General features: G+C 55.1%; 1 long non-coding RNA gene across 1 annotated transcript in view; it reads left to right on the top strand.

The window, feature by feature from the left end:
• Window positions 1-308: 308 nt before the first annotated feature.
• Window positions 309-23,513, top strand: part of LOC137847368 (uncharacterized) — a 40,442-nt gene continuing 17,237 nt past the window's right edge. The window contains exons 1-2 of the long non-coding RNA XR_011090926.1: window positions 309-620; window positions 12,753-12,927. This is a non-coding gene — a long non-coding RNA (uncharacterized lncRNA). The remainder of the gene's footprint in view (window positions 621-12,752; window positions 12,928-23,513) is intronic.

The raw sequence follows: 23,513 nt of genomic DNA, 5'->3' as shown, positions 1-23,513 counted from the left end.
GCTGTTGCATCTCCCCGCAGCTCGCCCCAGGAGCTGCACCGCGCCGGGGGCGCGCACGATTCCCCACGGCCGCTGCTTGCGGGCGCGCTCCCGGCCAGCCGCTGCCTCGCGTGTGCGCGCCTGTGCGGGGGCGCGCAGCCCCCCCGGAGGCCGTGCCATGCCCGCCCGTGCCCCGCGGGCAGCCCCCCCGTTTCCCTCCCGCACCGGAGCGGGGCTGAGCCGGGGAGCGATGGAGAGCGGAGCGAAGGCAGCGCTCGGCTTTTAAACGCCGATCCGGCCCTTTTTGCCCCTTTTTTTTTTTTTTTTTTTTTTTAATTTCCTTCTTCCCCCACACCCCCCCAAGTGATGCGGCTGCGGAGAAAGCAGCAAATCCCCCGGCTGTGCGCGCCCTGCCCGGGATGCTCCATCCCCGCCTGTGCCGCCCGGGTGCCTGCGCGGCTGGGAGCGCTGCCTAGGGGCGGCGGGGCAGGGGAAAACACGGCTTGAAGGGGGTGGCACGGGCCTGGGGGGGCCACCTCCGAGGGGCTGCAGGTGGCTTCGAGGCAGGGCTTTGGGGCTCCTGCCGCCTCGTGGGGCATGGCACGCGTGGGAGCCGGGAGCGCTCGCCCCTGCGGGAGCAGGTAGGTGCGTGTGCGTGTGCGTGTGCCACATTTGGGGCGTGCGGCTGGCTGGCGTGTCCCCTGTTCTCGCCCTCTCCAAGAGCTCGGAGGGGGAGCAGAGAGAAGGGGGGAGGACGGCTTTCTCCCCCCCTGCCCGAGCCCCACGGTGGGGTGGACGCCTCCCACCCGAGGATGAAGGCGAGGGGTGAGTGCGAGGAGGTGGGGAGGAGAAGCGGCCAGGGGGGGAAAAAAAGCCCACATGGGGAGATGGGAAGGGAGAGAGGTGCTCCCCTTCAATGTGCGTGTCTCTGCGTGTGTGTGTGTGTGTGTGTGTGTGTGTGTGTGCAGTGCTGGGGCTCGGGATGCTGAATAGGTCCAGGGCTTGCAGCTGGGCTTGAGTGCTCTGCTTCTTTTCAGACTCTGCAAGAGGAGGGGATGCGTGCGTGTGATGGATGTGCATGTGTGTGTGTGTGTGTGTGTGTGTATACATCTGTATGCACAAATAAATCCATAGGTACACGCATATCCCCCATAGATATAGCTATAGATGTGCAGACACCTACGGATATCGCTCGCAATTTTGGTGGGGAGAAAAACACAACCTCACCCCACAGCCCCCTGCCTCCTTGCAAACTTTGTTGGGGAGCCTTTGCAGCTGGTGATGTTCCTGCGTGTGTGTGTGTGTGTGTGTGTGTGTGTGTGTGTGTGTGTGTTTGTGTGTGTGTGTGCACGCACTGCGCGAACGTCTGCCTGGTTTGGATGCAGGGGGAGTGAGTAAATCTCTGCTCTGCTCTCACACCGCTCTGCTGGGAGGCTGGCTGGCTGGCTGCAGAAAAGTCATTGCGTGGCGTCTGGCGAGTGCGTGTGCGTGGCGGTGGTGGCGGTGGTGGTGGTGGTGGGAGCCGGCTGTTTGCGTAGGGGCCCAGAGCTCCTCGGGTGCATACGTATGTGCATGTGCATCGCTTGCAGGGTGTCTGCCTGCCCGGTTATTCCGCCGGGGAAAGCGTGCCCACATTTTTATGCATAAGGATCCTCCTGCTTTGGGGCACGGGATGGGGGGAGGAGAAGCTGAATGAATGAATGGGAGCAAGAGGAGGGGGAAGGAGGAGGCGTGGGGGTGGGGGAGAAAGGCGAACAGACGCATCCTATTCTCATCCTAGGACAGGCAGGAGTGCACAGCTGCTGCTGTTCCCATTCCAGAGCTTGGATCTGGTTGGGGAAAGGCAGCATAAATCTGCTAATGCTGCAGCAGGCAGCATATCTGGGAGCTGCTCTGCGTAATGCCCTCTTGTGCGTGTGCTGCCGTGGCTCCCCCCCTACCCCTGTCCGCAGGCATGCATGCCAGCACACGTGTGTGCGCCTGTGTACGCGGGAAGCAGGCTGTGCACGGGCAAAAACATGCCTGCAAACATCCTGGTGAGCATCTGGAGAAGGAGGTGGTGGGGAGCAGAGCACCGCTCGGGCGCTGCGGGCGCAGGCATCTTGCAGCCGTGCTCCGTTTGCACCCTCACGCAGGCGCCTGCTGCTGCCGGGGGCCGGTGCGTACACACCAAGTGGGTGCACATGTGCAAGGCCGGGTTCAGGAGCTGCTTCCTCTCCTTTTTTTTCCTCTCCTAAAGGCTGGAGAGCACAAGCCTTCTGCCCACCTTGGAGGTAGAGAGCTATCTTGAAGCAGGGACGGGGAGAGCGCTGCTGATGTTGGAGGAGGAGGAGGAGGGCGATGGTGATGTGCAGGGGAAGGGAGCGTGTGTGGATGTGTAGGGGGGGGCCCTGCATCCCTGGAGGGGGCCTGGGGGACCAGGCAGCCTGCATTGCCTGCTGCGAGCCAAGGTATTTGTCATGCACGGGGAGGTGGGAGGAAGAGGGAGTGTGTGATGTGGGGGTGCCGGGTGGAGGGGGCGGACGGGTGCTGTGCCGGGGTACGGGGGGATTGGGGGTGACCCCCTCCCTCCTGCCCCCACCCCGTCCCCACGCACCCCGCCACTCCTGGCTCCGGGCACACGCAGCCCAGCAGCATCACTAATGCAATATTCCAAGGAAGGCTCATTTGCATGGAGCATGCATTATTAATTTATTTAAATACAGCCCCCCTCCCGCCTCACCCCCCCCAACCTCTCCGTGCAGACTGTACCAGCAGCGGTGAGGGAACTGCAGGGACCGGAGGGCTTCTGCCGCGGTGCCAGGGGTGAGAAGCAACCACTCCAACCCCACCGATTTCCCCAGCCTAAAAACCTTCCCCCCCCAGCCCTTTTCCCACCCGCCACCATCCTCACCCCATTATTTCCCCCTCCTGCTACGTGCTCGCTGTTCAGGGCACCGAGCCCAGCAGCGGGCAGGTTTGCCGGGATGCGGGGAGCTGCCTTCATTGCTCTCCTTCCCCATCAAAAACCATGCCAGCAGCCGCGGATGCGTGGCCTTTCCCTCTTTTTGCCCAGCTCTGGGAGAAGCGGGTATCTGGGGGTGCGTGGTCAGATCTGGTGCAAAGCCACACCGTGGAGCAGGAGCCGCTTGCGGGGCAGCGAGGGCGTTTGGGGCAGCAGGGGGGATGCTGCGAGGTGTGGTGTTGGCTGTGGGGCAGCCTGCGGTTAAAATCGGAAAGGTAAAACCGCAGGCAGGGAGGAGGGAGGGTGGCAGAGCCGTGATGGTGGTCGTTCCTCCCTGGGTCGTATCCGAAATCAGCTGCAGCTCCGGGCAGGGAGCAGCTGCCTCGCCTGACCCCGCTGGCGCCTGGCGGAGCGCGCTGCCCACCTGGGAGCAGGGCTCGTGGTCACTTCGGGGCCTGCCGTCGGCAGCCGTGGCAGAAAATATCACTACGTTTGCTGAGACAGAGAGACCTGGCTGCTCTCCCTCTTAGCCCAAATGTGTTTATATTATATATATATTTATTTGCCTCACGTTGGCAGAGCTGCGGCCGTGCCCCCGTGCTCCCCACCCAGCATGGCAGCTTTGCGCCTTGCTTGGAGACCCATGACCTCCTGTTCAATAGGGCAGACCCCACAGCAGGTTTTGGGTCTCCTGGCAGCTCGGAGGTCCCCAGCCATTGCCCGAGATGAACTGCTTTGTTCGTGAGCAGGACCGACCAAATAATTTGCTGTTGCTGAGGAGAAATGACCTCATTTGCTCAGCGCTGACAAGCCAAGAGGAAGCCCAGTTCCAGCCAACCAGCTGAGGTACAGAAGGAGGGGAGGGCGGTTGTCACTCTCTCCCTGGCGTTACGAGGGGCTGGAAACAAGCTGCTAGGAGCCAGGTGAGCGAGCAGAAGGGTCTGTGAAGGTCAGGCCCGTCCACCCTCCTGCACTGACCCAAGCGAGGTGCCAGGGCTAGGCCTTCCTGCCCGCGGCCACCCCATGAGCACGTCCTCAGCCCTTTGGCACATAATTTAGTTGCAGAGGGTGCTTTGTGGCATCACACCTGAAGTTAACACCTGCCTGAGTGGGTATGCCATGGGGGAAGTACAGTTTGCAAGAAGCCATGGGTGGTTTTGACTCCTGTAGGTGTCAGTTGTTCGGATAGCACAGGGATGGAGAAGGATCCCTCTTTCTGCCACAGCTGGCTTGTGGGGAAATCCCTTCCCCTTTGTGCACCCACATCGCTTCTGAATGGGTTTTGGTGATAAGCTAATCACCACTGAAGGCACTATGGACGTGCAGGCTGTGTGCCAGGATGATGTACAGGCTACCAGCTGCCTGAAGGCAAGGTGTCATATGTTTGTCTTCATTCTTTCCATGGCTCATGAGCTCAGTCTGTGGACCAGATGGGTCAGAGCTGCCTGTGTATTTTAGGTTACTACGAGGGCTCTGTGAGCTCTCCTTTCTCTGGGAATGTCAGCCTATGCATGAGAACATGGACGTGTGAGCAGGGAGAGAAGCAGCTGTTTCTGCTAGGCTTTGTCTGTCCCACCTTCTTGCACGCACAGGTTACGTGTGTTTGTGCTAAAATTCTGCTTGAGGCCACCTGTCATTCCCTTTTTTATGGCTTCATCTGTATTACCTGCATGTATGTGCATTTATTTCTGATATGAGTATGTGTGTAACGCACCTTTTTCACGTCTTGGACTTGATCACTCTTCTCAAGGTTCGTGAGTATGTGTTTGTATCTGCGTGCCATGTTCAGCTGGATGCCATCCATCCTCCCTGCCCATGTATCTTCTCCTCCCCCTGTCCCTAACGCTTCTTCAGCTCCCCGGGGAGAGGTCCTGTGCCTTTGGAGATAGTCCTGAGTTGTATTCCCTGGTGCCACATGTATGAAGCGAGATAGCTTTTCCGACATCTGTGTGCTTGAGTACATCCAGAAACATCAAGCCTTGAAGCACGAGGCAGGTGCTTCATGTTATTTCCAAGGCTGTAGCGAGACCAGTCTGGAAAACCTGGCATGCAAACCTGGGTGCTATTCTAGCCGAAGGAGGGTGATAAATTGGAGGGAATTCAGAGAAGAGAAACAAAACATGATGAAAGGGCTGGAGGGACTTATGAGGAGAGATTAAAAGGACTAAATATGTAGAGCTTGGCTAGATGATGACACTACAATGGTTCACATGTATTTGAGGACTGTGAACACCGAGGAAAGGAAGAGATTATTTTGGGGGGCAAAGGATGAGATGAGGCTGAGCAAGGAGAAGAAGCTTTGGAGGATGTGCAGAGACTGTTGTTGAGGGAGCACAGAGGTAGTACAGAAGAAAGGCGTAAATAGAGTTTGATGGAAGTGGAGGAAATTATTTCCTCCTTCTCCCCATGCTTTCTGCCTGGAGAGGTAGTCTAGGAAGCAATCCTGTGGGAATTGCCCTGGGTAAAAACAGGCTTTGCCACAACAGCTTTCTAGAAAAGTACAGGCTAAGCTTTCCAAAATTAATGGTTCCCTCTTTCCAGGCAAAGATGGTTTGGCGTGGGGACAGTGGGGTCAGGAGGATCAGGCTTCTCTCCTCTGACTCCCTAGTCACAGATGGCCCAGAATTGGGACAACAAGGTCAGGAGGATTAACACCCTTCCTTTTTTTTTTTTTTTTTTTTTTTTTTCCCCATTGCACTCACAGGCCAGGAAAATTGAGTCAGATCATAATAAAAGGATTAGTGTGGAGAGGCTGCCGTGAATAGTGTGATAGACAGGTCAGGAAAATGGAAGGGAGTTCAAGGGGGGCTGGCCCCGTTACAGATGGTCTGCTGAAAGGGCTCTGTGTTTATCAGCAGGGAAAGGGGATTTGGTCTCACAAAGTTTGGAACAACGCATTGTAGGGACTAGGCACAGATGTTACCCCCAGCAAGGATCTGTACTAGGATGAGTGGTTGAAATGACCTCAGGCCTCCTTCCAGCTTTAGGGCAGGGGGAAAAGGCCCTTCTTGGAAGGGGGTCTGCTGCTTGTTCTCTTGTCCATCCATCTCATCCATCTCCACCTCATGCACCAACACGATATCGGTGCTCACAGCTCCTACTTGTCCTTGACTTCTTGGTCAATCTGGCTGGGGAAAGCCATGGGAATATAGGAAGGATCTTCTGATCCAGGTTGGAGGTCCTTCTAGCCCAGGGTCTCCAACAGTGGCTAACACAGGATGACCAGAGGGAAGACCATACGGACAGGACAACCGTGTAGGAACACTTCCTCTGACCTCCCTTTTAGCCTCTAGCGATGTGTGGCTGAAATCTTGTGCTGGAAGATCTGTTGCACACCTCTTAGGTCTCTATGGATTTTTTTCTTTCATGACTTTTTTTCCACTACTTTTTGAAGTCAATTCAAGTTTTAACATCCACAGAAACTTAGAGCAGGAAGTTTCACAACTTAAAAATGCAGAGTGCAATGAAACCGCTTCTGCTTGTCTTCAACCTGTTACATTCTTGTTTGATTTCCCGACCCTTCATTCTTGGGTGGGAAGAGACAGTCAATACCTGTCCCCTCCAACCTTCCCGTGAGGGTTTTATAGATCTCTCTCATGTTGCTGTCTCTTATCATCTCTTTTCCAGGTCCCACAGAGGTGAATGTTTTTGTGTCAGCTGCAGGGCACGATGTAGAGGAGGGGAAGAAGCTGGGCAAGGGCTCTGAACCAGCTAAGGGTGCCCCAGACCATAAAGACTGGACAGGGCAGGGCTCTAGGAGGCTTGGAAAAAATAGGAAGGAAAGTGTTGAAGTGGACCTCAGGATGACTTCTATGGGCAGGGGCTGTGAAGTTCAGCACAGACAGGAGCTAGGACTGGCCAGGGTGGAGCAGGTGAGGGGATGGACAGGCCAGGGGTGATGGAGATCTGGTTAGGGCTCTGATCTGAGCATGATTAGGTGCTGTTCAGATCAGCGGAGAGGAAAGGGATGACCGATGGTGGGTCAGCCTGCAGACACAAATGTCTTGGGAAAATACAGGTTGGATATGGTGCCGGTGTGATGCTCAGTGAAGGAGAGTGGGAGGAGAGGGTAAGAGGACGTGGACCAGATCTGAGAAAGCTCTCAAACGTAAGCACAGCACAGGGAGGTCTTGACCCATTTGAAAGAGATGCCCAAGAGTCATCTCCCAGGTCAGCACTAAGGTTTTGTAAAGCAGACTGAGAGATCCAGTGACAAAACCCTCGCTGAAATTAAGATTTTCTCTTATTTCTTGGTTAGCCAAGACCCTCAGCCAGCTGATGGAGAAAAGACGAATGAAAATGGAACACCAGCCATCTTGTGGTCATTCTTCAAAGAAAATAGGTTTGGAGGGAGGAAATGGGCTCATGCCGGGATGAAAGAGGGTCTGGGAGAGGGCGAAACAACCTTCTGGGACTGGAGGGTTCAGGGAAAGAAGAAGGTATCTTCTGTAGCCCTTAGGACATCTGCCAAGGAAAGCTGTTCTGAGTGAGCTTTGAATTCAGGGCTGTGGGGGACTGAGGTGAGTGGTGGGAAGCCTGCTCTGATGGGAATGAGGCCGGGGAAGGCAGTGGGGAGACCGAGGGATGGTAGCGCCAGCAAGGCTGGGGATGAGGGGAGAGGTTTGATGTGGGCACGAGATGAAAGCAGGGAGGTTTGAGTCGCATCAGGAGGAGAGACAGCAGTGAGGGGCTGGGGACAGAGCAGAGCTGATCTCTGTAGCAGCCACTGATATCCCGAGATTTCGGTCTCTGCTCCCTGCGGGGCACCTCTTGTGGGGCAGGGAGCTCGTCTCCAGCTCCATCAGCCCCACGGGGCAGTGCAGCCTTCCTCTTCCTCTTCCTCCCAGACCAGGGAAGGTGCAGAGACACGCTGCACCTCACCAGGTGTGTGTAAGGCTCTCATCCCAGTAGCCAAGAGCGGGGATGGCGAGGGAGAAGGCATTTCCCTTCTTGACTTCACTTTCTTCTGCCTGATACCCCGTGCTGTTGTAACCTTTCTTTCCTTTCCTGCCTGCTCACTTAACACCGGCTGCACCCCGTGCCTCTGTTTGCTTGCCTTTAATCCACGGGATGGATCAGTGACAGACCCCCACTGTAATTTTTTAAATCAAAGCCCTTTATCTCGAATTGAGCAAGGTCGGGGGAAGCATCTTAAGGCATCAGCCGCATTTTCTATCTCTGCCTGAGAGCAACTTAAAGGATGGCTCAACAGGATTAGTAGAAAGCGCAAGATTGGACAAATGGATTTGGCAGGGGCTGGCTGGTGGGCCCGAGGGAGCGGGAGCTGGCTGTGCTGGGAAATGGGAAGGCCGGGCTCTGCTCAGGGCCCTGCTCTTCCCACTCCGTCCCCAGCCTGCCCGGCACTGCTGGAGGTGTGAATTAGCAGGCTGGGGGCACGGAAAACAGCCTGTCATTAGAGCCGTCTTCCTTGGCTTGGCTTCTTCTCCCTTGTTTCCTCTCCTGCGCCAGCCTGGCCTCGTGTCCTGGGGCTCTTTGTCAGCGGAGAGCACCCCAGCCCGTGTGTGCTGCCCATGGGGGATGCTCCTGCAGTTCCTGCACAGAAAAGGATTTGCATGCATGGTGGGGGAGAGCCGTCCGGGCCTGTTTATTCTTAACGCTCTGCATTATCTCCATTAATAATGCCACCTCTGCCTCACATGCTAATTAAGACTCAAGATTGTTAATGTAGCAGGGAATTTGGGCAGAGACCACACAAGGCTGGCTGGATTAAGTTAACCTTATGGACTGTTAATGGATCTCCTGGAGGGGCATTTCTGCCTAATGAGGATCCAGCTTGAATGGTAATCAGGGGCTTGCTCTGCCTGCTCAGCGGGGACCTGCAGCTGGAGGATGGGGGAAGGCATGGGCAGGAGCTGCTCACGGGGAAAGGGGGGAGGATGAGGAGGGAAAAAAGGGGTGCAGGGCTGGGAGAAAAGACCTTGGGGTGAGGGAAGAGCAGAGGCAAATGGTGGAGGAGCTCCAGGCTGAGAGAGGAGGAGAGATGATGGTGTTGATGCACTTGGGAAGCCCCAAGTGGCTGCTGGGGCTGGCCCGCACTGGTTGTGTTAAATTTTAACACAAAGCACTGTTTTTCCTGGTTGTGATTGCCAGCAGTGAAAAGGTCACCCAAACTGCCTCAGCATGCAGGGATCCTCTCTGAGAAAAACCAAAAACAACAACAAAAAGCACCCGGGGAGATCCTAACTGCACCTCGGGCTGTCTTACCTGAGCTGTCTCAGCTTTAGATGGCCCAAGGACTGGATGTGAACCTCGAGTCTGCTTTGTGGTGGAAGTTTGGGGTTTGGGTGAAGGTTTGTGATGTATTTCCTTGGGGGCCAAGGATGTGGCAAGGGAACGGGTTCAGCTCAGGCTGCCCAGCGAGGTTTTCCTCCCTTTTCTTGCTCCTGGTATGGGAAGATCGCAGGGAACTGCGAGGCAGGGAGTTCCCTTGCTGTGTGTTGCTGTGTGGGAGTCGGTTCCCGGGGCAGAGCACGCTGCTGCCAGCGAGCGAGGGGAGCCGAGGGAAGGCGAGAAAGGAGAGGCAGAGACCCGGAGGAGAGGCAGCACAGGAGCCAGACAGACTTCTACCCGGAGAGGGATCCCTCCTCTGCGGACGTGAGCGCACCCGAGGGGGCACGTGGCACAGTTCTGTGCACACTTGTAGGATGCTCAAGCTGCAGAGGTACGCTAATACTGTTAGTATAGAGGTGCTGCCTGGAGGAAATGCTCACACATGTGCACAAACACGGTCACACCACTCCCCGTGATCCCTGCATGCCCACGTGCACACGTGGCATTACGTTGTCCCTCTTGTTCCCTTCCAGCATTGGCTCACACTCATGGAAACACTGATGGATGCACAGTTTTGCATCTTCCAGGTCTCCTTGCTCGCCAGCACAAAGCAGGCAAGCGAGGATGAGGCAAAATAAATCCTTTAGAGCTGAACAAGACGAACACCATGCAGATGTGCATGTGCAAACGCTTGTGCACATCCCCCTTGCTCCTGTTCACCCTCCTCCCTCTTCCCCTCTGCTTGTTCAGCCCATCGTGGTGCTGCTTTCATGCCCCTGAAGCGCAGGAGCAGATGGTTTGGAGGCCAGTTTAGGACGATGGTTCCCTTTTCCACCAACAGCTCTCTTCAGCTGCTTAGCTCAGTGCTAAGTACCTCAGCGATGAAGATCCTCCTTGCCTACCCACACGCGGCACCTCCGTGTCACCTCCCAGCTCCTATTAGAAACCCCGAGGCCAAAGCCCTCTTTAAATCACCCTCCTGACAGCGCTTTAACCCGAGAGGCACTTAAGGCCGCAGTGGCTTTTCCAGGTTCAGCAGCGCATGTTAGCTCTGACAAAATGAGGCAGCTCCTTCTCCGCTCCGCTCTGCACACGTGCCTTGCTGCGGCCCAAAAGGCTCTCGCTTGTCCCCTTTCAGCCTGCATTATTCATCTCCTGTAATGCACAATTGATGTTTGTGGGCAGAAGCGAGCAGGTACAGCAGAGCACAACGGAGAGGGAACGCCAGCCCTAGCAGGCAGAGATTGCCCCGGCTGCGTGGGCCAAGTCGAGACGAGGGAGAGGAAATACTCGCCCTTTTGCAGGCACTTCTCAAAGGTAGATGGTGGTGGTGGAAGAGGGGCATGCTGGAGGGGTTGAGGATGTGCTGGGGGCTTCCCAGAGCTTCTTTTTTTTTTTTTTTTTCTCCTGGCTCCTTCGCAGGTGTGAGCGGTGTGTGCGGGGCGTGCGTGGGAAGGTGGGAACGCGCCCGGGGAGGTGTGAAGTAGGTGGCTCTGGGCAGCCTGCGTGGCTGAGTAACGCTGGGGAGGGTGGTGAGGAGGCTGGGGGATGCTTTGTGAAGAGACATGGAAGCCGGTGAGTGTGTGTGTGAGGGTAGGTAGCTTCTGGGAACTACCCGCACTGGGCTGCTTTTCCCCCAAACCCAGCCCATGCTCTCCCATCATTCTCCCATTCCTCTTCCCAGCCTCTCCCTGCACAAACGGTGCTTCCCTGTCCCCCAGACACACGCTGACCCCAATATCTAGCCCCAATTTCACTCTTCCAACTGCTCACGGTGCTGTGTGGCTAAGCCCACCATAGTGCCAGCCCCATCTCTGCTCCTCCTCGCCCACCTCACACACCTCCTCGCCTCTCCGTGGACCTGGGGGAAGCCGGTTCCTTCCTTCCCAGGTCTCTCCATCCCACAGGGGTTTATTCTGTGCACGTACATCCTCCTTCACCGTGCTTAGCTTTTGCACTTGTGTCACCTGATGCCACCATCAGCCAGTTTCAGAGCACTCGGGGCTGGTGGGCCCTCACACTCTTCTTTGCACACCAATTACGCACGTCAGAAAAAAAAGAGGAAGGGAGAAGGGATGAGCATGGATGCTTTTTTCAAGCTCTTTGCTCCACCAACTTCACCCCAAGGAGCTGCAACCCATGTCAGGGGGTAGATACATGGGCTTTGAGAGGTGGTGGAGCAAGAAGAACTAGAGAAAGTGCAAAAAAAAAGGAAGATTTGGGGGATGGAGGCGGTAGGTGTGCGTGTGTGCACGCATGCAGGTGCACAGCACGATGCAGCTGTCTCCAAAGTGGGTTCCAGCCTCCCAACTTCCAAGGATGTTGTTATTTTTTTGGTGAGCGATGCCGGCTGTCTGCGTCTCATGCGTCGCTTGTGTTTGCCTGCCTGTGCTGGATGTTGATGAGTATTTGTGTTTTCCATGTGACAGAATATGGCTGGTGTTTGATGATGCTGGGGCTAGCGTTTAGGATCCAGAAGGACGCTTTGCCACTGTGTGGGCTGAGGTAGGTAGGTAACAGTGCCTGCTGCTATCAGCTCGTGTGCTGCAGGCAATTTGTAAGCGTAGTATGTGATATGCAGCCAGCGGTGCTTGCTTGACTTATGTTCCTAAATGTGCCGGGGTGTTTTATGTGCTTTTGTTTTCTTATTGATGGGCGCCTTGTGATATACCGGTGCGCCGCTTGCCGCGATATGGATGCGTGTGCGTGCGTGTAGATGGCAGTATTTCTGCTCGTTGCTACAGAGGTGGGTTTATGAAGCGGTGTGTACGTGTGCGGTGAAAATTATGGATAAGCGAGCAGGGTTTGTGGAAGGCAGATCCGTTCAGGAATTCAGCACGCAGGGGCCAGCGTTGACTCCGCCACGCAGAAATGCTGCTGCTGCCTGCTCCGGAGCGGCGGCACGGGGCTGCGTGTAGCTGATGTGGCTGCGTGGTGGTTGTCTGAAAGGTCAGAGGCATGCCCAGGCAGCTGTGCAGCCCCGTCGGTGCGGCACACGTGAAGGAGAGAAGCCAACACCTTGCCCTTTTTGGGGACCGAGTTGGTGGAGGATCCGTGCACGGTGGCGTGGCAGGGGTGGGATGCTGGGGGGCACGAGCAGCAGCACTTGGAGCGTGAGCACAGCCCGCGGGGGGCACCTCGGGGGGGAGGCTGTGTGTCTGCCAGCCTGCCCCCCCCCCCGTCTCCATCCTCCAAACCCCTTTCCGTCGGTCTGTCTGCCCGTGTCCAGCTGCCTGCTCCCACACCGTCTCCTCCACCCCGGCTCGCTCGCACCCCACGCTGCCTGTGGACTCAGCAGCTGTGCATCTCTCCGTCCCTCCCACACACGCACATTCGCGCGCACACACACACACACACACACACCCTGGATCTTCATCTGTGGTATATTCAGTTGCCATTGGAAACCTAAGAAAGAAGTGAATCTACCCTCCAAGTCTTAAGCTGGTGTTTTTTTTTTTTTTTTCTTTTTTCTCTCTTTTTTTTTTTTTTCTTTTTCTTTTTTTTTTTTCCTCCCTTTTCTCCTCTCCTCTCCTCGCAGAAGGCGAAGTCTTTCGCGATGAATCCCCGGCAGCTTCGATCGAGCGGTGAGCTGGAGCACCTACCCGCAGGCCACTCCTCGATGTGACTGCACGGAGGCCTTCGCCAGCGCTCGGAGAGGCGAGCAGAGCCGTGGATTTACCTCCCTGCGTCCCCCCCAGCACGAACACCGCCAGGTAAGCGAGCCCCGGCTCGGCTGCCTGCATCCATCTCCCTCCTGCTTGCTCCCCAGAGGTGCGAGGGAGGGGAGAGGCAGGGGATTCTGCCACACCACAGCTGAAGCCCCTCCGGCTCCCTTGTCCCCCCGCACGCCTCTGTGGGGCGGAGAGGCTTGCGATGGAAACGCTGTGGGGTGGCTGCGCGCGGTCCTGAGCCTCTTCCCTTCCTTCCTCGCCTTCCTCTTTGCGCACACACCTGTCTGCTCCTCTCCCCGTGTGAGATTTTTCCTCCTGGGTTTTGGGGAGAACGGGAAGCCGGGCTGATGCTGCAGAGAGGTGGTAGAGGAGGAGGATGCTCTGACCCAGAACGGCCGGGCTCTGCCAGCGGGGCCTGGTTCCCTCCTGGAGACACATCCTGCACACACAGGGCATCATGCTGCCGGCTGTGGGGCAGGCAGGGGGCCCCCTCCCTCCTCTGCTCAGGGTATTTTGGGCATCCCCGCTCCCCACGGAGGGAGCTGGCCTCCATTTCCCTGCCCGGTACCTCCTCTGGTACCCGGCCCAGCCTGGCACTGCTTTCGGATGCTCTTTGTCCCTGCTTATCTGCTGTCCCCCGGTGCTCCTGCCTGGCTGCGAGGGATGTTTTCGTGCTGGAGCCTGCGTGTTTCATAAGCCGGCAACGCCACCTGCCCTGCACAGGCAGCAAAGGGGCCCTGTGCCCAGCCTGACCCAGTTTGGGGTGCAAAGCTCAGGGGGGGGCACCTGAGCAGCCCCACCATCACCAGGACAGCTCCGTGGTACCCCTTACCATGGGGGAAGGCAGGGTGATCAGCTGTGCTATTTCCACGCCGTGTTTTTGTGCTGTGGCATGAGGAAGGGAAGGCAGCGAGGAGCAGCTGCTTCTCCCCCTGCCTGGAAAGGCCCAGGAGGGGCTTTTTGAGGGGAGGTTTGGCAGGCTGCGGTGTCAGGCTCCTCATTTTTCTGAGTCAGATTTTGGGGCTGCACCGTTTCTCCTTGGGGAAGGGGCCTCTAGCCCCCCACAGATGTCTGGTGATGGTGTCCCCTCTCCCTCCACCCCGTCACCTCCCTCTCCACTCCTATCCGGTGGCGCTGGCTGTTCCTCTTCCTTTTTTTTTTTGGGCACCTCCATGCTGCCTGTCCCTTCTTCAGCAGCACCCCTTCTTCCCTCCCTCTCCACTCCTCTTCCTCCCTCGTGACCGCGCGGTTGCGCTCGGCGTCGTTACTGGGGGGTTTGCAGAAAGCAGGCTCCTCCCGGATGGAGCCTTTTTGGCGCTGGTTAAATCCCTCAGCCCTCTCAGGGCACGGCTTTGGCATGGACTCAGGGCGGACGAGACAATAAATCCAGCTCTAGGGAGCTCAGTATCAGGTCAAAAGTGCTGCGGCTACGTGGTGGAAAACGCTGATCCAACGCGAACTCCCTCCGCCGCCGGTTCAGATTTGTTTAGAAAACAAAGTTGGCTTAACTGTGTGCTGGCAAGCTTTGCCTTGTGTTGGGCGTTACACGCCTGCACCGCTCCGGCTTGATGCTGGCTCCGGTGCTGTTTGTCCTTCCACACCTGGCACGCGCTGCAGACAGTGTGTGTGCACTGGAGGATTTGACAGATGCAATGGCACGCGGCAGCCAGCCCGCTCCAGCCCCTCCTGTCGGGAGAGGTGGCTGGAAAAGGGGCTGAACTGCAGCATTAGCAGCGAGCAAACCCCATCCCACCCCAACCACCCAGCTCCTCAGCACCCCACCATGTGTGTGTGGGGTTGGAGTGGCAGCATCGTTCCTCGGGAGCACGGTGGCAGAGAAGTGGGGCACACCGCGGGCAGGACAGCCCTGTTGGGGACAGGTGGGCACAAACCTTTGCTGTTGTGTTGCAGGGGCTCTTTCCAGACCTGCCTTGATTGCTGAGGGGTCGATTTTTTTGTAGGGGATGAGTGGTTCACCTGGTGCTTGTGTGTGGACGTGTTCAACCTGGTGACAAGGAGTCGATCAGATTTACCGATCAGATTTTGCGGCATGCTTTCCTCTACAGACCAGCAGGATGAGCTACTGGGGGGGCTCCTGAAATCCTCGTGCCTCAGTTTCCCCTGCCATGAAGTGGGGAAACCGCTTCAGGCTGCAGGGAAGGATGCTGTGGGGAAAGGGAGATGCAGCCTGCGGCCTTCGCGGGGGGCTGGATGCTGGAGGAGAATCCGTAATGCCCGGGGTGCCGTGTGCCAGGGCCGAGGCGGTGATGCACTCAAGCCTCCGTTTGTCTGGGAGGAGAAAGGGAGCTTGTGGCTCGTCACTGTGGAAACAGAGTGGGGATTCAGCAGGCTCCTGGGCCGGGCCCCCCCGAGCAGCCACGCCGTGCGTCGGCCTGGGTGTCACAGGAGCCAAGGGGACCCTGGCACGGGCTGTGACAGGCGGGTGGCCCTGCCCGGCCATGTGTTGGGTGGTGGAAGGTGGCCTGCCCGGGATACGTGTCTTCAGACTGCTTCTGAGAAATATTTATGGCCGAATTACCTCACGCAGGCAGTGTCCGCAAGCAGTGAATTCACCAGCTGCAGGAGGCTGAGCTTGCTCCTCAGGTGCCCCACCAGCATCTCTCTTAACATCGGTACAGCAGCAAGGGAAGAAGAGGAGGTTTAGGGAAGTTTCTTCTCCCCCTTTGCAGAGTATACCTGAGTAGACGTGCGTCAGGTAGGGCGTGTATGCCAGCTCTAACACAGAGCGTGGGTAGATTTCTTACAAATAACCCAAAAGTGATTTCTGGTGGCAGCGTGGCAGTCTGCAGAAGGATTCCAGAAGCTGCGCCGCCCGTCTTGGCTTGCAGGTGAAATTCGTGAACATGTGTCCCCAGCTGGGCACGTGCTCATCGTGGTGGATCTGGGACACGGACGTGTAGGTGCTGGTGGCCTGTTTTGAGCCTTTCCCTTGTCCCTGTGCTGTAGGACCCATGGGTCTGAAGTCAGCGGTGTCAGGGCCATCGGGCTGTGCCCTGATCTGAACTGCCGTGCCTTTTAAAGCCAGCCAGCGTGGGGAGAGCTATCGAGAACCAGCCCGGCACAAAGAGAGAAACACTCATATAATGGGGCTACTTATTTGAGTTCCCCAGCATTTCCCATCGCGTTTCATGTCTTGGGGCTTATTCACAGTTGAAAGGCAATCAATGGAGCTAACAGCCCAGCATTGTTCTGCTCACCTTCTGATTTACTTCCTTTCATCCTCGCTGGGTTTCATCTCCTCCCAGGTTCACGCATCCCCCAGCACTGAGGTCGCTTTCTTTTTATCGCACCTTGGGCTGTGTATAATCAAGCTAGCTCTGCTCTTGCCCTGAATCTTCTGGGGTCAAGGTGGAAATCACTATTCAGCAAGAGACCCAAACAAATGAGCAAAACTAGCCTGGTCGGTCGGAACAGGGTGGAAGTTATCCAAGAAAACTCACACTGATCAATTCCAGTCACCTCCTGTGTTTAAAGTGACTCAGTATCTCCAATTTTAGGATGTTGCTGGGGAGCTGAATTCTCTTATGATTTCTCTTATATCAGTCGTTCCTACCAACAGTGTTTGTGAGATTCTTTTCCCATATCTGCTTAGATAAGGAACTGTTGGAAACCATGCTGGTAGAATAAAGGGTGCTGGGACAAAGCCAATCATAAAAAAAAAAAAAAAAATAACAACAAAAAACCCTCCCACAAAACCTCCCCCGCTTCCCTGAACAATAAGTTATCAAGTCCAGATGGTTAAATCTGAGAGTTTGGAAGGAGCTTAAGTGATTGAGCTGCTAACAAAAATATGCAATCTCTTGTGGAAAAAAAAAAAAAAAAAAAAAAGCTACCGATTCGGGGAATTGCAGAAGACCAAATGTTGTACCTATATTTAAAAAAAGGCTCCAGTGATGATCTGGGGAATTATAGATCTGTAAGCTCTGCATCTGTATCTGGTAAACTGGTGGGGACGATAATTAAAAAACAACACTGAAGACATCTGGAAGATTGTGGTCTGATAGGGCCTAACCAGCGCGGGTTCAGGAGAGGCAAACGGCGTCTTGCTAATCTCCTACAACTCTTTGAATGCGTCGATAAAGCAATGGATAAAGGAGGACCGATTGATATAATGTGTTTAGACTTCCAAAAGGCTTTTGAAAGATCCTACACAAGAGCTACTGAAGAAGCTAAGCAGTCAGTGAGAGACAAAATATTGACATAGATCAAAAAACTGAGTAGGAGACTGAAAGAATGAGGGGATTAAACAGCCAAGCTTCACCGTGGCAAGAGGTTAATGTGGCCTCCAGGTTCCCTTCCAAATCCCATGTGATTTAGTGCATTGTTTAATGACTTGGAAAGGTGGGAGGAGAGAGACGCTGTGTGAGAATCTGCACATGAGACCGAGTTATTAAGTCAGCTGCGGCCAGGAAGGGTTGTGGGGAACGGCAGGGGGAGAGCTTCGTTAAATGGATGCGCTGCTCTCTGGCAAACAAAACGCAGTGATGATACCTTCAAAAGTCATGGGTGGTGCAGGGCAGACTCTCAGCCCCTTCAGGCACCCCGAAAGGTCCCGAATCAAGTGTGTACATACACGGGCACATGTCAGGGAGCTCGCTGCCCCACGTTCTCCTGCCCTTGAGCAGGTGAAGTAGCTGTTGGAGGCAGAGGTGGTGTGTAGAGAGTGCTTGGTGAGATGGAAAGCCTGTGGACACCCCTGAGTGAAGAGATGGGGGAAAACGGGGTTAGACAATGGGCTGGGAGTGGCAGTTGTATGAATCAAAGTGAGATTTATGAGTACTCGCATCACACCTGAGCAAGGCAACGCAGAGTGAAATAAAAGTGCACGGCATTGAAGTTCACGTAGTTGGTCTATGGAGCTCTGTGTCATGAAATATTGCCAGGACGATGAATTTAACAAGGTCCATAGTGGGCTTGTATATTTTTGTAGAGAGCAGGGATACACAAATGAATTTTAATAAAGGACAAGCCCAGCCTGAACCTTCAGGTTCAATCTTCAGAGCCTACATTAACCTGTAATTCCTAGCGGCCGATGGGAAAACGAAAATAGGAGCACGTCGTCCTTCAATTGTCTGCCTTGATTTTTTCCACCTGAAAAAAATGGTGATGACTTCCATCAGACTCAGTGTGGGTATCTCTGAAAAGGTTGTTCCCTGGTGTACACCTTACCTCGATAATACTCGCTGGGATGTGAGTAGAGAGCTTCTTATGGCCTGACTCTTCCTAGCATCACTTGTGTTTGGGAGCATCCCCAGGCTCAGAGAGGAACTTGCAGACTTGCCATTTGCCAGGCCCAGCAGTCAAATTCTGCTGAGGGTGAGGGGAGGAGAGAAATCTCTGAGTGTATAGGAGCTCTGAAACCTTACCTGATTATTTCCTCTCCACTTCAGTGCAAAGAGCTGAGTCTGTAAGCACCTTCTCCCTGTCCTACAGAGCTCTCTGCCCAGGAGCACGGCCCCAGTTGTAGAGGTTTGTTACTGAACACGGGGTTTAGGATGCTGAAGTCACTCACAGCTTGGCTAACTGCGCCTATTCACACACAGAGTTTGGTTTCTAGCTCTTTGTGTGCAGCACACACAAACCTCAGGCTCCCCATCAGTATGTCTCCTTCCTGGGCAGCCCACGAGGTGTGAGTGGAGTGACTCCTTGTGCTGGGAAACGTTTTTAAGCCAGGAAAACAAACACTGAGGAGCAGCTCCGTGTGCCACTCTTGGCTGGATCTCTGCGATCTCTTGTATTCTTAGAGCTGTGATTTTTTTTGGGGGGGAGGTGGCTCAGAGCTACACCCACTGCCTCTGATACGGATAGAGTGGGGGCAGCCAGGCTCATCCCGGTGCCGAGGAACCTGGGGTGACTGTCACACCTTTCCATGGGGACAAAGCCCCCTGCACTGCCGGGGGGAGCTCTGGCAGCCTTTCTCTGGGGCTGAAGCGACATCTCCAGCACCTCTCCTGCATCCCAGGAGCTGCGGGGGCTGCGAGACAACTGACGTCACCCCTGCGGCGTGCCAGCAACCCCACGGCTCGAGAGACGGCTTGATCACCGCCACTCCATTACGGCACCTAAAAAGACCTCTGGGATCGGGAGATGATTGCATCTCTCTGCTCCGTTACAGCAGCCGATGAACCTCCAGGGCCAAGGGATAAATGGCACCCTCTCCGGAGCGTTACGGCACTCAGAAACCTCGCTCGCTGACTCACAGCTGCCTGCCCCCCCCCCCTCTTTCCCTCCACCACCTTCAACTTGTCTTTGGCACCCAGCCACCGTCAAAGCTGTGGTGTAGCTGGATAATCCCCGGCACTTTTGCAGTCCCTGCCTGCCTGCAGCACTGGGATGAGACCCCGATACCTCCTTGCACGGGGGAACGTCGGCGCGGTGACGCATGTGCTACCCTTTTGTTCTGCGAGAGCAGCGAGGGACCACTGCAGTAAACATCTCAGCATCTGTGAACCCCTGGCACTGCTCTGCAACAGCAGACGATCTCCTCTTGCATTTTACAGGGTGAGGACTCTTCTCACACTGTTAGGGATGCTTCAGAAGCCAGTTCAGCACCTGGGAATGGCCATGTCATATCAGCAACTGGAGCTTACTGACAGGAAGGGGAATACGCCGAGTGTCTGGTCAGCGATACCGGCATTTAGAAAGAACAAATTAATTTCTCACACGCCCTAGAGAGGTGGAGTTCTGTCATGTTACAAACCTGACTCGTAGATTCTGGGGAAAATCCTAAAAGCTTTTGGTAATAGAGGTTTTAGTGCGTTTAATGCCGATGGAATTAGAAGTCTCTAGGCGCTCGTCGTGAATGGATTTACATCAGGGAGATTAGAAAAGGGAAAACATTATTGGTGTCCAGGAAACTCAGGAGAGCAGCTGTCAGCTGGTTCAGATGGAAGGCTCCACTGATCATTGCCAGGTTCTGCTCTTTTTTTCTAAGACGTCAGTGGCATGGAGCATCCTGGGGCCATACGGCCCTCGTCTGTGCTCTTAGGTAAAAAGGTGTGATCCTTGAGGGATCTTTCTTTCTTGGGCTTCTCTGCTGGGGCTGTGGTGCTGATACTGCGCTCTTTGCTGGGAGATGACAGAGTCAACAGCAGAAAAGACACGAAGAGACCAGCAGGGAGAGTGAGAAGGGTTTGGGCCTTAAGTACATCAGCTGGCTGTGCTCCTCTCAGGGCAGCTCTGAGAGCCGATTTGTGTGCTGTCCCTCTTCTTATTTCTCTCCAAAGTCCTCACCACTTGTTGGCGCGTTTTGTTGAGAGCAGAGATGAGGGTTAATTCACCCTGGTTTTCTCCTTAAGTGGGACATCATCAAGCTGAGGAGTCAATTCAGATCCCGCTTCAAGCATCTTTCTCCCCTCGCAGCCTAGGAGAGCTGGGAGATGCGGATCTGCTAAAACAGAGAGCTCCCTGCCCTGGTGGGGATGGGCAGGAGAGAGAGCGGGGACAGGCAGGGAGGGAAAGGAAGGATTTGGGCTTCTGGCAGTGAGATGCCCCCCGACAGTTACATCCCTGGTGGCAGGATGCCTTGTCTGTGGTGGACTTCATCAGCCAAGTGCTCACAAGTACCACTTCTATCACGCCGAGGGCAGGCTTACCCTGGATTTTGGGTGATGATAATGTCCTCTCCACAGCACGGAGCTGGGCTTCATCCCATCCCTCTTCTTCCTACACACCACGGGTGGCTGCCTGATGGCTTCAGGGGGGTGGGAGGGAGGGAAGGGCTCATGGAGTGGGTGACAGTGGCCTCGAAACACGGTGTCAGGTATTGTGTGCCAGGGACAGGGCAGGCTGGATGCCTCTGGTGTCCCTCCCAGTGCGTGGGTGGATGCCCTCAGGAGGTCCTCAGAGGGGGGAGGAAGAGGCAGGAGAGAGGAAGGAGGGACAGAAGAAGGGGTGAGCAGTCTCAGTGCCTCCCCGGGGGGCCCTGTTGTGTGGCAGCAGGAGCCGGAGAGGGAGGGCAGGGAGGTGGGATGCTCTGCTGCAGGCTGGCACCCCGTGAAGCAGCAGGGAGGCAGTGGGCATTGTGGCAGACAGCCCTTTTCCCCAGGCATGGAGGCTCCCCTTCATCAGCTGAGAATGGAAAGAAAAGGGCCTCTTTGAAATAAAGCACAGGATTTAGAAGCAAAAATGTTAATGTGGTGAATGGGGACATAGCAGTGAGCAGCGAGTGATCAGCGGTGACGTCTGGGCAGGAATTGGAGCTGTCCCTGGAGGTCCAGGTCTACTCTGCAGCGGGGACGTGAGGAAATCTGTTAGGGTGAGGGAAAGGTGTCTGACCTGGCACTGCTGAGGATATGTTTGTCCTGCAAACACATCTGAGCTGCTGGGCACACAGGCGCCTGCCTTCGGATGGGTACACAGCAAGCTTGGGGCACACTGCTGCGTGGTCTGCATTGGCACAGGCAGAAGCGGTGCATCTCAGCAAGGGGAGCCTCTCCAGAAAGGGGTTTGCAGCCTTTTCATCCTTCCTGCACCCAGATAAAAGTGTTTCCATGCCACCGCTGTCCTTCTTGAGGCACCTTGCTTTCCATCTGTCTGTCCACGCGGAGAATATCGACGCAGGTGCCCCCACTCCTGCAAGACGGCCGCGCTGGCCACTGTAATAAGCTCATTCAGGCGGGACGTGTTCCCCCCTGTAAACAGCAGGCGATGTGCATTCCCAGGCAGAACACCGCTTCTGGAGGACATCTAGCACAGCTAACGCGTCGTGACAACCAGCAGCAACTCCGGGCTGCTTCCGCAGAGCTGTTTGTGGAATCACCCCAGCCCTTTAGCACAAGACGCGCACACACGTACAGGAAGCCCTGCCACCACAGAAGAGAAAGGTTTCTGCTTTTCGGGGACTGATGTGTCCCCGGCAAATGCTGGTCCAATAATTGTAACAATCATGAGCTGTGTTAAGGGGTGTGAGAGGGGAGAAAGGAGTTCTTCAGCTCAGTGGGACCGCTGAGAGCACATGGGCTTGGCAGCTGTAAGGACACCACGAAGCTGTCATGAGCGATGGGGTGCGCTCACCTCTGTTGTGGAGGTGGGAAAAGTTATCTGAGGGCAGCCCATAGGATTTTTAGGACCTGTCAGTTGCTTTCTGGTGCTGAGGAAATCTGACATCTCCCTGTTGGGAGTGACTAACATAGATTCAAAGTCCCCTCGCTTGCATAATTAGCAGTGTTCATGCTTACCATTTTTCCAGGGACTGCCCAGTGCATGAAACTGATTGACTGTAGGATTATGATATTGCCTGCAAATCCATGTGGATGGTTTGTATTATCTGCACCGTGGTGGCACGTTACATTCTCACAACACACGAGAGGACGAGAGGGGAATGAGACTTTTCATGGGGAACCACCTTTGGGCACTGCTAATTTTGCTTCATTTTTGGAGTTGGTGAGCCCGGTTGTGTTGCGGGGTGACATGGATGAGGAAACCTGACACTGAGCTGGAGGACCCGTGAGGCTGTATCATGATGTAGCCAACAAAGTGAGCTGCCTGTTGTTGCTTTGATGTGATCATCTGACAGTTTGATGCTCTATTCAAAGCACTGGGTACAACTTCCTTACTCTCCTTTCCCAAGCACTTTGAGGCCAACCGATGTATTAATAAATTAGAGGGATTAAAATAAACAGTGCTTTGAAAATCATTAGGCATCCCAAATGCCTGGAAACAAACAGCAGTTGAAATAAAAATACAAAATGCAAATGGGCTAAGAACTGGGCCATAAAATGGTGTAGCCTAGCCCTGGGACAGCTCTGGAAAGGTAAAATATGTTCATTTTCTTGACTCTCTGGCTTGGGATGGATGAAATAGTGCTGGGGTACCGTGAATGGGGAAGAGTCCCTGCCCCAGTTCATGCAGTGGTCCAGAGCCAGCCCCACCAGTGCCTTTACTGGCTGCAGAGCAGGGCTGTGGGGAGATGAGGCCACAAGCACCAGCCACAGGGCTGGAGCTGAGGCAAGATCTGAAGGCTGCAGACTGGGGACCATCTGGGTGAGCAGCTGTCCCAGGCAGCTCCTTCTGCTGCTCTTGGTCCTGACCCTCACCCTCCAGGCACTGTACACCCAATTCTCTCCTCCTCTCAGCTCACTGCCTTTCCCACTCCGATTCCTTCTCCTCCTTCCCTCTCTGGAGATCTGGGGACTGACACAGTCAATTTGCACAGCACGCATTTCATTTTCTCTGAGTGCTACCAAAACTTGTCCCCCAAGCCCTTGGTGGCCACGTCAGCAGAGATGCTGGCTGCTGCCAGGGCGATGAGAGAACGTGTTCCTCAATAACCCTTCCTCTTTCTGCATCCTGGCAGGGGTGATGCGTTTATTGTTGTGACCTGCCTTTTGTTGTTTGTCCATCCTAGCTCACAGAAACACCCTAACAGCACCGGGCCGATGAAGGATCACAGTCCGCAGGGACATCATGTGGGGTATGAGTCGTGGATGAGCATGTGGCTGGCGACATGATTGCTGTGATGTTTTGAGTGGTGCTTACAAGAGGAGTTACTTGAAACAAAGATGTTTGGGAACTGCATTAGAGTAACACATGCATCTTTAATGCGTGCAAAAACCGGTGGGGTCCTGCTAAAGAAGTGAAAGCAACGAGGGCAGTCTCGGGCTGCA

This window comes from Anas acuta, chromosome 1 (genome assembly GCF_963932015.1).
Source record: "Anas acuta chromosome 1, bAnaAcu1.1, whole genome shotgun sequence".
In the NCBI taxonomy this organism is placed as follows: Eukaryota; Metazoa; Chordata; class Aves; order Anseriformes; family Anatidae; genus Anas; species Anas acuta.
Note: the sequence above shows the minus strand (reverse complement) of the source record. Positions and strands in the feature narration are given on the sequence as shown.